General features: G+C 40.2%; 1 protein-coding gene across 2 annotated transcripts in view; it reads left to right on the top strand.

Moving 5' to 3' along the window:
- Positions 1 to 1,813: 1,813 nt before the first annotated feature.
- Positions 1,814 to 15,774, top strand: part of st3gal8 (ST3 beta-galactoside alpha-2,3-sialyltransferase 8) — a 30,443-nt gene continuing 16,482 nt past the window's right edge. For both annotated transcript variants that reach the window (XM_084929140.1, XM_084929139.1), the window contains exon 1: positions 1,814 to 1,902. The gene's annotated coding sequence lies outside the window, so the exon portion shown is untranslated. The remainder of the gene's footprint in view (positions 1,903 to 15,774) is intronic.

Here is a 15,774-nt window from a genome sequence, read left to right as displayed (position 1 = left end):
AGTAAAACAGTTTTTTATAGATGCAGCTGTGCAAATGAAAAATAAAAAAACTTAAGACTGAATTTAACACGAAACTACCAACGTGTGTGTGTGCAGATAATCGGGTTCTTAAGTACCGTTAATATGAGTGTGTTGTGAGTAAATTAATCAACTTTAGGCCCTCCCCTCACCCTAATCCATATAAATAAAGCTGTTTAAATTCATAGTTCTGGCTGGTTTCATTTTCATGACAATGGTGGCGAGAACTCAAAGGCACTATTCATTATAGCCATATGAAAACAAAACATAAAACAGTATTCACTCTAACACACCAAGGGATAGTCGAATGCCATTGAGAGCATCCTTACTGGATGCATCACCACCTGGTACGGCAACAGCACCGCTTACAACCACAAAGCTCTCCAGAGAGGAGTGCGGTGCTCTGAACGGATAATTGGAGGTGAGCTTCCCTCCCTCCAAGACATCTACAGGAAGCGGTGCCTGAGGAAAGCGGGGAGGATCATCAAGGACTCCAGTCACCCCAGCCATAAACTGTTCAGACTACTTCCATCAGGAAGACACCTCACCCTTACTACTGGAACTTCAACATTATGCACTCCACACTGTATATAAATGCCACTTGTTTTGCACATGTTCAACTACCAACCTCTGTATATTTTATATATTTTATTTTATTGTTTACTCTATTTAATTTGTAAAATATATATATACACGTGCGCACGTAGAAAAATATATTTAGTATACACACCCAGTAATGCATACTCTTATATTGTACATATATTTATTACTCTCAGATTTAGCCATTCTTATATTTTGCTTGTTTTATGTTATTGTATTTTTTTGCACACCTCTGTTGCTTGTGAAGCTCGCACACAAGAATTTCACTCGCATGTACTGTACCAGTGTACCTGCACATGTGATGTGACAATAAAAGTGATTTGATTTGATTTGAATGGAGTTTGGTTAAGGAGAAACTGAAGTCATCTGGTAACATATTTAAACAGACTTCATTTCTAGAACAATTACAGGGCAGTCTGAGAAATATTGTAGTAGTATATCACAGGCTCCTATAGTTCCCAAATGCCATTGTAAATTACATCTACATTTAAAAGCATTTAAAGTACAGCCCTTCAGTGAACATTGCTGAACACTCTGTCCCACTATTATTGGTAATTGTTTACAGAGTGATAATATATTAGCTGGCTAAATTTATGGCCTGGTCTGATCTGCAGCTTAAAAACAAAATGAACAGAAACTCATAAATGTCAGTGCCAAAAACCACTGGAATGAAACGTATGACATTAAAATATGGGCTAATTACAGCCCAATTAAGTTTCTAAGACTTCAGCTGACTGAACTACAGATAAAATTGCTGAAGCTTCTTTTTTTTTCTTCCTTCTCTTTATGGGGAAATACACACAAGTTTATTTCAGTTCAGAGATAAATTACTTTGACTTGTATTAATTCTTGAAAACTAGCCACAGGTTACCTAAAAATAACCTAAATTAACCTAATAAGCTCATAACTTATGTTTAATTAACATAAATCAAACCTGAAGAACCTAAACTTGAACCTATTGTTGGATTTTATCTCCTTGCTTTTTCTCAACAAAGCCGAGAAGGCCTAACCAGATAAATCTGTAAAATCTTTGCATCCATTTTGTGAAATTTTAAAGACTCAACACTGCAACATGCCTGTAACACAAACACACCCAAAAAACCGCACCGTTAGAAAGAAAAAATGTTTTTTGGGTGGTAAAAAAAAATCTCCTCTCTCGCCAAGCCCGTCCCCTCCCGGTGGGTGGGGTCTCTGTTCTGCATCATCATGCCCTCAGCTCTGCTGCTCCTCTAACAGAAAGGAAGAAAATCTAACTGGTGTCTATTGCAGCTGCTGCTCCTTCGTGTAAGTGCTTTTCGGTTTGTTCTTCTCGGAGCTTTGTGCGGTTTTACCGGCTGTTTACTGGCTCGTTATGTGTCTAAAGCCGTGTATCAATCATTCTGAGTAACGGCGTGTTCGTAACTCGGGCTAGAAACTTCTTAAAGTTTCCACCAAAACTTAACGCATTTTGAAGCCAGGTTTACTCCGGATTGTGCTGTTTTTCTCTTGACGTGGATTGCTTGTTTGTGTTGTGATTTTTAAAGGAAAGAAAACGGCGTGAGATACTTTAGAAGGAGGCAGATAACGTTGGGGGTGGGTTGGGGACAAATACCTTCAGACTTGAGGTCTGTACTTTTCTATTTTTGTAGCTGCCCGTCTGCTGCTGGGGGACATGCAGTTGCAGTTCTTTGTATATCCAATTTTAAGGAACCACAACTTACTACAAAGTGCTTCCTTAAAATTATTTTAGAACTTTGCTCTGGTCTTTATATCTGCATCCCTATCATATTTTAGCTTATTTTTGCTTGTCCTACATAATAATAGCGATTTTCATGGTGGTGTTAGAATATTCTCATTTGTCAACTTCTATGCCTTTCTGCAGTATTTGATGTACCTTTAGCTATAATGGCCTGCTTCATGTATTCCTGAAATATTGCTGTAGTTTATCTGTTTAAACGGACTGATTGTTTTTATTGTACTTTTAATATATTTTACCTAATGGATGTTTACAGTATGTCTATAGTCTTGTGATCCTGTGTGTTGTAGCTTGCCTCATAGACTTTACTTATCGCTCATATTACTCCTGTAATATTCATTAGCTTGTCAGAAGTCTATCCGCCCACCCATCTATTTATGAGGAAATGAAGACCTTACTAGAAGGTCCATGTAATGCCGCCCCCTCAAAGAATATACTAACAGTAATAGTGTGGGACATCCAGTAAATCCTTCAGTTGGTTCCACACAGAAGTGTCATCAAAAACTGTACAAGTTACTTAGCCTTCATAATGCTTAGTCAAGCAAAATAATGTATTTGCATGATAGTTTTACAAGTAAACCAATGTAAACCGGTGCCCTTATTTACAACCCCGATGATAAATACTGATAACCGCGGAGTGAAGAATGTAAAAGTAAAAAAAGTCTAGTTATAGCTTGTTGTGCACCACGCTATCGAAGAAAAGAACTTCTTTGAATAGGAAGTTAAGGAGAAATGTCAGGCATACATACATAAAATGTATATTTAATAGTACTTCTCTGTTATGCTACGCTCAGTTTGGTGTATTTACACGTAGCTGCACTCTACTGTGTTATTTTCCTCCCACATCTAACTTCAGTGTATCGCTAGTCTGTAGTTATCTTACTGAGAGTCTTTATAGATTACAGTTGGTGGTGCTCGGCTGCTTTGTGTGCATTTAATGTGTTCTTGGAGTGGAGTTGGCCTGTTGTCTGCTAGTGCTTTAACAATATTATATTATGTGTTGAGGTTCTCTTGGTGTATTGTTGTTGCCCTACTGTAGAGTTCAGCGTCAGTGTTACTGGTAAAAGACCATCAAGTGTTTATATAGAGCAGCTGCTGTAATATTTGTGCTGTTGATAGTGTGGCCTGTTTTGACTCCAGGTTGTTATCATCTCTGTGATATTAGTCTGCTGGTAGCCTGCAATTGTCTGTGCGTAGCACTTCTTCATTACAGCGTTTCCTGTTGACATCCTGGAAACAATCAGCAATTTTATCCCTGACACCTTATCAACATAAATCTAATTATTAATCCTCAGGACATTTAGCATTACAGCAAAACACACACAACAGAGCAACCGTGCTAAATATAATTTTTTGTCATCTTTCCCTGGCTGTCAATATTATGTATTGCAGTATCGCTGTAATAGCAGTTAATCGCTTAGTTGTTGTTGACATCTCATCATGAAACTGTAGGATCAATAGAAGTTTTCCAGTCAGTTTTAGGGCGATGTGCCTCCTCATCAGCTCACTAGACCAGTGTTTGTTTGCCTCATCACAATCAGGTCATGAACTATGGCAAACAAATAAACAGACCTTGGCGTGGTAGTGTAAAATGCCCCTGGACTGCTGACTATTTGTTGTTTTTGTGTTGGCTCTAATTCTTGGAATGCAGCAGGCTCCGCCTATGCAAGGTACATATAATAACCCTAAATTCCATTTACTTAAATTAGATCAGCAGAGTGTCAGAGATGCCAGTTGTGCTACTGGAGTCTGTATGATACCTGATGCGTCCCTATTTTCGGTTGCTCTGCAGGTCTTTGGCAAGTAGTATTTGTGGCTTCATTGTGTACCTTTTGTTGTGGTCTCTAAATTCATGGATCAAAGGAACCCAAGACACTTAAACACAAATAAGGGAGATGGCACCATGGCAAAATCAAACAAAAGAGGGAAAAGGCCTGGAACCAACTGCCATTCAGGCTTATCCTCTAAGTTAATGTCAGTAAGCAGAAAAAAGGTCTTGCAGTAAGTTCTAAATTAAATAATAATTAAACAACACTACAAAAAGTAACTGAAGGGAAAGGCCAGTGCTGACGGGAGAGAGACCACTTGCCACCTGGTGAGAGAATTTAAAAGAAGAAGAAGAAAGCAATCAGAGGGTGAAGGGACAAACACATCAAGACTTCCATGAATTCTTTTGAACTGACAGGGCTCAGAATATATTACTTTCAAGGTCACTGTGTTCCATACAGTCATAACATTTTACCATAACCGATTATGTATTTCTTGTAATCTAGCTGTTGATTTACAGAAGAAGGGCACGGACAGATAGCCATGTCTATGATACTGACTGTCTTGTATTTAATTTTACAGTCCCAGTTATTATTGCTCTCCTGCTTTGTATTGTTTATAGTCAAATGGTAGAACAAAAAAAAAAACAACTCAGTGCTTTATGTTCAAAACTTCAAAGAAGTGACAGAATTGTGGTTCATTTTATATCGAGGACCCGCTACAGCCCACTTTGATCATAGGTGTGCCAGACCAGTAAAACTCCCCGTGTAATTATGTTTGGGACTGTCTGTGATATTTATGTTTATGTGACAACTGAAATGGTACACTTGAATGTAATGTAATGATAGTCAGTGGAGCAGGTTGTGTGGTCATTTAGTGTTTTTTTTCTTTTCTTTTTAGACTGGGTTGGGGCTAAAGTAATTATAGAGGCCTGACTAAATCTAACTAAGTCGGTTTTTACAGACTCACTGTCTGCTCATTTGCCTGAATCCATTTTCATTTCCTCACCAAACATTCAGAGTCAGAGGAATTTTGTGTGGCAATACTTAATGCTGAATAGATGTTGTCTTTTTATAAAATGGGCTGTCAGACTACAAGGACAGCCATTATGTAGAGAAACAGGACAATGACACGTTTAGGTTCAGTAAAAATATGTAATAAGGATCCCACCCCAAAAAAAATCATGCCTGTGAGTCAAGGCTTTCTGTACCGGATATGAGAGCAAGCTTTTTTTTAGCCTCTCTTCTTCCTGTGCTGCATTGCTGTTAAAATGTTCTGTGTGTATAGTCGATCGTCTATCTTTGTGAGGACCGCTGTAAGTTACATTTCTGAAAGTCAGAATGTTTTTTTTCCTCAGTAGGGACCGTTTGAAGATAAATACAAGGTTTTAAATTAGGAGTTGGCGTGTTTTATGAAAGACTAGGGAATGCGTTTCTGACTGTTGGTGTAGTGTGTAATTCACGAGGATTGTACAAAGTGCAATTTTAGGACATCGTGGCTGATCCTTCCTTCTTCAAAGACATGTTTAAGGGTTCAGACTTGGACCCAAGGAATTAATTTTATATCAGTCACTGTCCTCTCAAAGGCTCAAAAACGCACATGTGACTTTTACCTTCATAAACTTTTAAGAGCTTGACACACTTTCTTTCCTATTTCAGTTCAGCTATACTTCTGAAAATGGCAGAAATAAAGTACTGTCTCTGTTATACTTAAGGAAACTTAAATACTCCTACAGTCCTGGTATCTAACAAAGGATTGTGCTTAGCGTTTACTTTGTTCCTTTGTGAATGAACAGTGTGCATCAACAAGGTGCTCAATATTCATTTTAGATGGGAGTTCACACATTGTTCAGGAGTCAGTGAGTTCAACAAGAAAGAATTAGGCCTTTAAAATGAATCAATAATGGCATTAAAAGTCATTCTAATCTTATCAATGTAAATTCATGGTAAGCATATTATTACTGCTGCAGTAAACCGGTATGTGGATCCAGATTTGGATGTGGCGGATGCCTCTCCTGAAACATGTAAATATGCGTGTAAATACAGGAACACAGGAAGGTTAAACAAAACTTTGGACTATTGAATATCTTATCTGTCAGGGTCAGTAGACTATTGGTCAACAGTTTTGTATTGAAGTGAAGCAGTTTAGTTAGCTATATCACAGGAAGAAACTGACAATACAAGAAATCATCCAAAAATAAAACAGTTTATAAAGAAAAGCAGAAATGATCAATAATACCTTAATTTGACTTATTTTTCTTCGTAGTATTTTCACCTTTTTTTTTTTTTTTACATTGGAGGAAGCATATGAGGCTCTGCAGTTTTAACTAGAGATGGCACGATACCACTTTTTTATGTCCGATACCGATACCAATATTATAAATTTGGATATCTGCCGATACCGATATGAATCCGATATAGTGTGTTTTTTTTAATCAATAAAACGTTTTTTTAATATCTTGCTGCATTTTGTATAAGTTCATACTCAAGTTTAAATAAATAACAACACTAAAGCTATTCTGTTATACCTGTATGTAAAAAATACACTGCGCCCAAAATATTTCATAGTTCAGCAAAACTGATCAGTCTAATAAACTTAAACCTACTCCATCCTCCCTATTCTGGTATTTTAAAGAGTACTTAGCAGAAATGTTAAGCAACCTAACTAATAGGGTTGCAAACTCCCAGCAAAAGAAAATAGGGAACCACCCTCCACCTCATGATGCTTAATCGATGTAATCAAATTTAATTTGATGCAGGGGGAAAAATGCACAGAAATAAATTATTTTTCAAGAATAATTAAATAGATTCAACATCTTTCTTCAACAGAATTGCAGACTGCACAGATGGTATCTTCCCAAAGGAAAAAGTACTATAGCTTACTAGAGTATATTAGACTTAATAGTTACTATATACAGTAATGGACTTCTATATATTTTACATCAGATTAAAACTTTGGGTGTAAGAGTCAGATAATTATTTATTAAAAGCTAGACATTTTAAATGAGAATAAGAAAGAAAAGTATGTCTTTGTGCCCCCTTTTCCCTGTTAATGCCCTATCGGCCCCCCTGGCTAAACTTTGCTAGATCCGCCCCTGCACAGTTACCAGCCGTCAGCTACGTAAAAAAGGATCCTGGTGTAGAAAGTAATATTAAATAAATTCTAACAACAGCATATCAAGGTTAAACGTGCTGCTGTTGTTCAGCCGCTGGTTTCCTCTTTCTGGCGCGAAGTGGGCCAAAAACTAAGAAGAGAGACGGACTCGCGACAGAAAAGCCGATCAGCTGATCATTGATCAGTTTCACGATTGAAGTAGCAGCAGGAGAGGGAGAGAGAGAGGGGCAGTCGCTCCATATATCGGTTGTTAAGCTTAACATGGGAATGCTTTACAATGCTACGTGCTACGGTTATGAGCCGAGTTACACCGTGTAGCAAGTTTTGTGAGGTGCTTTTTTTGATATTTAATGGATCGGATTACATTTTTTATTTCTCGCCGATATCCGATCCAGTAATTTGGGTCAGTATCGGACCGATACCGATACGTAATATCGGATCGGTCCATCTCTAGTTTTAACAAGAATATAAAAGAGAGGGGGAATTGTTAGTGATATGAAAGACGGCGGGGAAGGCAACAGCTGCTGTGTGCAGGGCTCAAGAGTGCAAGATTTTAACTTAAATTTGCAACTACAAACAAGTGTTTGTAGTTTTGCTTTTTCCCCTCTAACTAAAATGTAATATTGACGGTGTCACAGTCATTAGAGCTGTTCTTTATTATATACAAAGTGAGAGTTTATTACATCAGAGGACCTGGTCTGATCGCATCAAGTAGACTGTACTTACTTTTCCACGGGTCTCGACGAGGCCTTGTTCCTTTTACAGAAATTTGAGAAAGCAAGCAGCTGTTGCTTTGTCAGCTGACTAATTTGCTTTATCAACATGGAGCTTTAGACTCCACTATAACCCAGTTAAAGTGAACGTCCGCAGTTGCCTGGACGTTTTTACACATCAGCTGAAGAGACCTTTGGTGCTGCATATTGGGATTAATAAACGCAAAAGGGATTTCTCAAAAGAGGTGTCAGAGATCACAGAGAAGGGGAGGAAGCAAGACAGGAAGCCCTGTTGTTGCAATGTGTTCTTGGGACAGGAAATTATCTGTCCCTTTTCCCCATCCTGAAAACCCTAAAACAACATCCAGACCCTCCACTCTCAACTCTCTGGGATATTTACATTGCCTTAAATCAGGGGGGTCGAACTCCAGGCCGCGAGGGCCGGCGTCCTGCAGGTTTTAGATATCACCCTGGGTCAACACACCTGAATCTAATGATTAGTTCTTTACCAGGCCTCTGGAGAACTTCAAGACATTTTGAGGAGCTCTTTTAGCCATTCAAGTCAGCTGTGTTGGATCAAGGACACATCAAAAACCTACAGAACACCGGCCCTTGAAGCCTGGAGTTTAACACCCCTGCCTTAAGTGGATGTTTCCTATTTCGTTAATAAGGGAAACAGGTTTTCTGAACAGGTTTACGAATGTATGAAAGACTTCAGGCATGAAGCCAGCAGAAGAGGAAATGAATGACTGTCCATCCCACAGTCCAAAGACATGCAGTTTGTGGGGTTAGGTTAATTTATCAATCTAAATTGCCCATAGGTGTGAATGCGGGAGTGAATGTGAGTGCGAATGGTTGCCTGTCTCTGTGCGTTAGCCCTGCGACAGACAGACTGGATCCTATTTTTCTTAAACAAAAATCAGGTAAAAAAAAAAAAAAAATCACGTAATTCTTTGTTTTTACATTCATCAGGTCCCAATCAGCCCAAATATAAAGAGAAATTAAAAATGCATGCCATGAAAGAGTTCGGGTCTTAGGAGGTTAAAGTTTGTTTTCTTCTCCCATTCCTGGACGAACTCCGCTGTTGCTCTTTTCTCTATTTTGTCCCATTTGTCAACCGATAGGCATTCAGCAGCTGCATATGTCATCTGCTTCCAGTGACGTGCTTGCTGTCCAAATGGAAAGGCGGGCAGACACATTTGCATGACCATAACTTTCACACAGAGCTTTTCTTAACTTTTATGACTTTAGGGTTGGCAAACATCTCCATAGTCTAAACTTCCTTCTGTAAAACTGACAATTGCTGAGACCATTTATGGCAGGGTGAGACACGCACACACACATATACCCGCACTGGGAAGGTTAATTATGGACTTCAACAGGGTTCAGTGTTAGGACCAATTCTGTTCACATTATACATGCAGTATCATCAGTATAGGTTTTCAGTATAGGCAGTATCATCAGAAGACATGGCATAGATTTTCACTGCTAAGCACATGACACCCAGATCTATCTAGGCTCTCCACAAGCAGACAACCAAGCTTGTGGACAGCCTACATGACCGCAGTCTAGCATGGCTCTCAGTTAAATACCTTCTCCAGGAACAAAAGGCAGTACACAGCTGTTTCACACCTTAAGATTCACACTCCCTTGCTACCTCCCAGAGTCCTCAAAGAGACAAAAGATTCTTCCTGTGGAGCTGTCTGCTTCCCCCAACTTCCTAACTAGACCCCCACCATTTGTCTTACTGTATGAGTGTGAGACTTGTTAAAATCCAGTGGCACCAAGGCATTATACAATAAAATAATGTCATTAATACATAAGTAAAAGAAATTCCTATACAATCCCACCCTTTGATTCTTAAATCAAAGAATCACATTAATACCAGAATTTCTTTCCTGACATTCTGTATATCACATCAACATTATTGTACACTTAAAGGAGTTTCACACTGTGTATCCTCACTTCACTGTTCTCCCACCACCCTTTGTTCATCTTTAATCTTCCCCACAATCTAAGCTCTCACATGCAAATGGCAACAACAATGATACAGAAAGGTCTTCTCCAGAGTGTCAAAGTACTTTGCATGGCAAAGTGAAACAGCATTAGGTGGTCATTCCCAGTCACGGTCATGGCTCCTGGTGTCTGTGCCGTTTACAGAGTCATAATTCCAGCGCTGATCTCCCTTTCCGCCATCACTTTTGGAGCTTGGCATGCTCCCTCCATCCCTTGATTTCTGTTCCAACGCAGCTGTAGATTAGGAGCAGAGCAAGTCGTACACGCCTGTAGTCTTCCTCAACGTCAATGTAGAAACTCTTTATTTTATTTTAAGATTTTGCTGTTCAAAAACTCCTCATGACAATCTTTTGGAGGCTCAGTGGTGCAGCCCACTGTCGCTTGTCAGTTGTCCTGGAGATGGTTCCTGCTTCTCATTGGTCCTCTTGAAGCCTTCTCTCCTGGTCATGGTCTGCATCTGCGCCTCAGTCAATCCTTCCATATCCCTCATGTCACGGTCTCTGCAATTTAAAAATGAAAGCTTCCCCAGAAAACCCTCTTTTGCCCTATGTCAGCTTAGCACAATTAGACATGCACAATAAAGTTGCGCATTGTCTCTTAAAAATTCCCAGGGCTTCTCCCCTGGAGTAGTTTCACTCCAGGCCCTGTCGTAAGAAAAAGTAAAACATTAGCCAGCGGTGTGTCCTGCTGTAAATCATGTGATTAGATCCCACGATTAACCCTCTGCTGTGGAAAAAGTGATGTAGATGTTAGCGCAGCGCATCTGCATGCACACTTTCTCACAGTGACATTTGCATTGTAAACAATAAGGTGCAATCTTGCATACCGGTGTCAACTTAGTCAAAGCTTTTGTCAGTCCAGTCAGTCCCCATTTTTTATTTGCTGACAGTAGAACCTCTCGTGACACAATAAGTTTCTACTGCCAGCAATGACGTCATTTCAAAAAATAAAAAAAATTTAGACTGGATTACCTCGCTGAATCCTTTTTGACAGGGACTTGTTTTCTGATTGTCCCAAATAAGTGGCTTTCTCCCGAGCCCATTTTAATTTTGGAGAAACTCACTTGCGATTGATCAACATGTTGTGTAGCGCTTTCAATGCCGATCTTGCAGGCCTGCTTGAAAAAGAGAAAATTGCCAAACATAAAATCTCAGTGCACTGTTAAAATCAAAAAATATGAAGGCCTAGTTTTAGGACTTGTCTAAGCATACTCTCTTAGAATGATAGATCAACACAAAACTTATTGGCAGGTTCAAAGTGGTACCAAAAGAAAATGCATCAGCCAAGTAAATCCCCCAAACTTTCATCCACCAGCACACACCTCACACAACAACAATATTCTATTAGATGATGAGTTTTTTCCATGTAACCAGATGTGTGCCATGATAAGACCTCCCTCACACATCAGAAACAAGAAACTCAATAACCTATTAGTCTCCACTCATCTGACCCCCCTGCAGCATTCTGTTCACCCCTGCAATGATTCAATCATCCTTCCCCAAAAATAATACTAGTTCACTAGTCTATGTATCACTTCTTAACCTACTAAGTGAACCGAACAAGATGATGGTAACAGAAATGCATGCTTAAAATACTGTTTGATCTTCATGAGCTTCATTGCATGTGTGTTTGTGTTAGTAGGATTAATGCATTTTTCTGTTTGTGTAATTTTGTGTAATTCTCCTCTTTGCGGTGCTCCAGACACTTTTCAATTCTCTACGCAAGGCAGTCATTTTGTTCTTCCCAGTTTCCTAAACCCAAATTTCATTCCCACACTAAAACAGCCTTCCTCCATGTCCTCCCCTGCTGTGGTCTCATCTCATCTCCCCCCCTTGCAGCAGTCCAGTGAGAGTCAGTTGTCTTTCAGCTTTGTCCTGTCTTTTCCACTGTCTCATCTTGCCATTTTGCTCCAAAAGTGACAAATGTCCAACTCAGGCAGTCTTTTCAAAGTCCATTCACACACAGTGAAGTTGCAGCTCGTTGGAAATGCACATCCATCCATCCAGTCATGATGATGCCATTTTTCTCCTTGCTGTCGCTGTCTTGCACAGCTGTTGCTGCTGGACCTTTTCTTTCACTGCTCAGGATACTGCTGTCTTTTGACCTGCTGTGAGCTCTTGAGATCCATCGTTGTTCTGGAACTGCATTTCTTGTCTTCAGGGAGAGATTCTTGGAGCTTGTGTTCTCAGGGTGACAAACACATGGAAGTTAAGCTGTAAAATAATTCAGCCAAAACTTGGCTTGAGTGTTTCTAATCATGTTAACCTATAATTTTCTTCCGACTGCTGCACGTGGAAAATTGATCAGGGTCTGCTCTTCACCTGCAAGTGACACACTGAGACATTTTGATCATTGTTCTCACTGCTTAAAACAACACATCTCCTCTCTCTGGTTCTAAACTCTCCTTTCTTAAAACCCAGAAAGTGAGACTGTAGTTGCCCTACGTTGAAAAACACCAAACCCTCTTCCTATTTTTTATTTATTTTTTTGTTTATTTTTATCAACAATTCTGTTAAAAAAGAAATTTTTGTGTGTCCACCCTAGGGGAGCTGGTGGCCTGCAGTACCACCACCTTCTGCTAGTTGGAGACAATTACTTTTACACACATTTCTACACTGTTCTTTCTTTTTTTTTTTTCTTTTCTTGTTTTTGTTCCCCATTTTCAACACTTTGAACCCCATTTTTCACTGTTTTTACACACACATCAACTTTTCCCACACAACCATTCTCTGCAATCTTACACACCACACATTTACTCAGTTCTTACCATACAGTCACGCATTGAGTTTTGTCCCTGGCCGCCTGGTGGAAGGCCTGCCGCTTTACTGGATCCAGTTTCCCATTACTACACGAGGCATCCCCCATGAGGTTCCTTGCCTTCTACGGACCAAGGAACGAACACCGCCTCTCTGCGCACTGTAGTACGCAGAAATGGACTCCGACAGTGTACCCAACCCGCTGTCCCTGTGACGTACTTGGACCGAAACACAGGTCTGGGCCGGCTTCTCCCCAACAACGTACGCGAGCCACTGTCCTTGTGATGGACCGTACCCAACACAAGCATGGGGCATCAAACCGCCAGGATTTTTTCCCTCCGGAGACACGAACTCCGGAGTCAGCCAGCGTTCCCCCCCTCGGCCAGACAAAAACTCTCCATGACTGTATACAACTTAGCTACAACTCACCCATCTGCAGGAGTCCCCTCAAAATCGATGGTCTCGGTGGTGGCTGAAACACACGGCTCCGTGACTCCTCCATTTCCTTTGCTTCAACAGCTGGTAGGACAACGGTACCTTTTTCCTCAGGGGGGATCAGCCCGTCCATGGAACCGTTGTTCAGCAACCACACGGACCATCCTGTTCGTGACGCCATTTTGTTGTGGAAGTTTTCCATTTAAATAAAGCCTGCAGACGAGCGGTGAGCGGTAGCTAACATTCTTTAATCAAAACACACAAAGAACAGACAACCAAGCTTGTGGAGAGCCTACATGACCGCGGGGTAGGGCTGCCACAAACGATTATTTTGATAGTCGACTAGTCACCGATTATTTTTGCGATTAGTCGACTAATCAGATCATTATCCATTGGACGTAAAACGTATAGCTTATTGCACCAGCAGCATCTGCTCTTATATAACTATCATTAGCTTACAGCTTTAAGTGTTTAAGGTCTGTGCTAACTAAAAATAAAGACAAGATGATAGTTTGTTAAATTTTAATGAAATTTGCAGATTGTTTCGGTGAAGTTTAATAAACTCCTTGCTATCTAAAATATAACGGGACACCGGAGTAAATTCTCCAGCATCTCACACTTCTGATAATCAGTTGTCTGCTTGACGTTTATTCAGCTGTATAAAAGCTATAACTTTAATCTCAGCCAAACCGATTTACTCAGGAACAAATAAAATACTAAAAAAAAGCCAAACAATAACATTTTTAAGTTATCTAAGTGACTTATATATATTTAACCTGAGTAGCGAAAGACGGCGGTGGGTTTGAAAACGATTTGCCGGGAGTCCGGTGTTCTCACGGGCTCTAGTGAGCCTTGCCCCCAGCTAGCTATCGAGCTAGTGGGTAACAGACGTCTCCGAAAACGTTGGAGCGCTTTTGAAAATATGTGGTGTCTTGATAAACTGAGCAGATATTTGAGGTTTACACAGATACATTCTCGCCTGAAAATATGTTAAACGTTTATTTTGTGACCCAGAAAGAATAATAAGAGTAATATTAAAGCTAACTAGCTGCCGCCATTGTTGGAAACTGAGCTGGGCTGCGCTATGAATTCTGGGACACAGCTTCTTCTTCGGGGTTTAACGGCAGCTGGCATCCTTGTACATGCAGTGCTGCCATCTTCTGTTTCAGTCCATTATTACACTCTTAAATCCTACTACTTATTCCTGCGTCTTTTGTGATCTTACAAAGCTTCAAACGACGAGTCGACTATTAAATCAGTCGTCGACGATTTTGATAGTCGATGTAATTGTGACTAGTCGACTAATCGTGGCAGCCCTACTGCGGGGCAGACGGTCAGCAGAGTCTCACTGAGCCTAACATGGCTCTCAGTTAAATACCTTCTCCAGGAACAAAAGGCAGTACACAGCTGTTTCACACCTTAAGATTCACACTCCCTTGCTACCTCCCAGAGTCCTCAAAGAGACAAAAGAAAAATTTAAACGTACAGCTCTGCTATCACTTACGACATAAATGAAGACAGGAAACTAAACAGCAGTGATATTTGTAGGAGTTGAAGTTGGGCTACCTGGTATATAACGATGTACTATGTGGTGGCTAGCTACACAGCTATGGTTAGCATAACATAAACACATTAGCACAGTGAAGCTGGAGGATGAACGCTAACGCGAGGGTTCCCGATGTTTAGGGACAAATCCAATCGCATGTCGGGTTGATGTAAACAGACCAAACTTCAGTCAGGAGAAATACTGAGACAATCCATCCGCAATACAAGGTTGGCAATTAATATACTGCTACATGGGCTGGGCTGTAGTTACATCATAAGGTTTTAAAAACTGAGCTTTAAAATAAATAGTGGTAATAAAAATCGAGAGAGGCCGACAGTGATCACTGCCTTTTTTAGGGGCTTGTTCAGATTAAATAGAACAAAGTACAAAGCATTAAAACATGTTAAAAACACAACTGCCTTGATAAACGTAGAGTAGTTTTGACCCAGAAGCAGGGTTTGTAGGTCATTGGGTGGGACCAGATATCTCACCTGCTGTGAATGTTTTAATGCAGTACGGTTGTTATTATTATCACTGCATCCTGTTTATGACAGTTACAATACATAATTTTATTTCTTATATGAATGTTGTCTTGTCTAAACTATGTGGTGTTAATTAGGCGTATACTGTACTTTAACGTCGCTCATAAGGGTGGTACTTCAAGAGCCATATATTTTATGAGGTGGTACCATCAGCGTGACAGCGCCGTGCCGCCTTTGCAGTTTTAAGTCCCAGGGAAACGAGCCTGCCAGCGCTGTGTAGCTGGCGATAAGGAAAGGCTGCTCTTTATAGAGGACTCACGCTCCAGGAAACGTTTTCTGGTTGACTCCAGCTCCTAGAAGAGCTTCGGGAACTCTTGTGTCATCTTTGCATAGAGATTTCCCGTGTACCACCAGAGAGAGCCCAAGTAACACAGTTGAGAAAGACTGAAATAGAGTAAAATAATATGTCATAATTGTCAGAAAGATTACACTGCACATAAGCGAGACTAGCGAAGGCTACCATGGTTTATTGGTTATGTGTGTTTCTGTCTGCGCGTGTGTGGTCATTTCCAGTCTTTGTTGTGGAGTCTGA

This window comes from Perissodus microlepis, chromosome 5, assembly GCF_051167445.1.
Source record: "Perissodus microlepis isolate ML-2025 ecotype Zambia chromosome 5, ASM5116744v1, whole genome shotgun sequence".
In the NCBI taxonomy this organism is placed as follows: Eukaryota; Metazoa; Chordata; class Actinopteri; order Cichliformes; family Cichlidae; genus Perissodus; species Perissodus microlepis.
The sequence above is the reverse complement of the archived record's forward strand: the minus strand, read 5'-3'. Positions and strand labels throughout refer to the sequence as shown.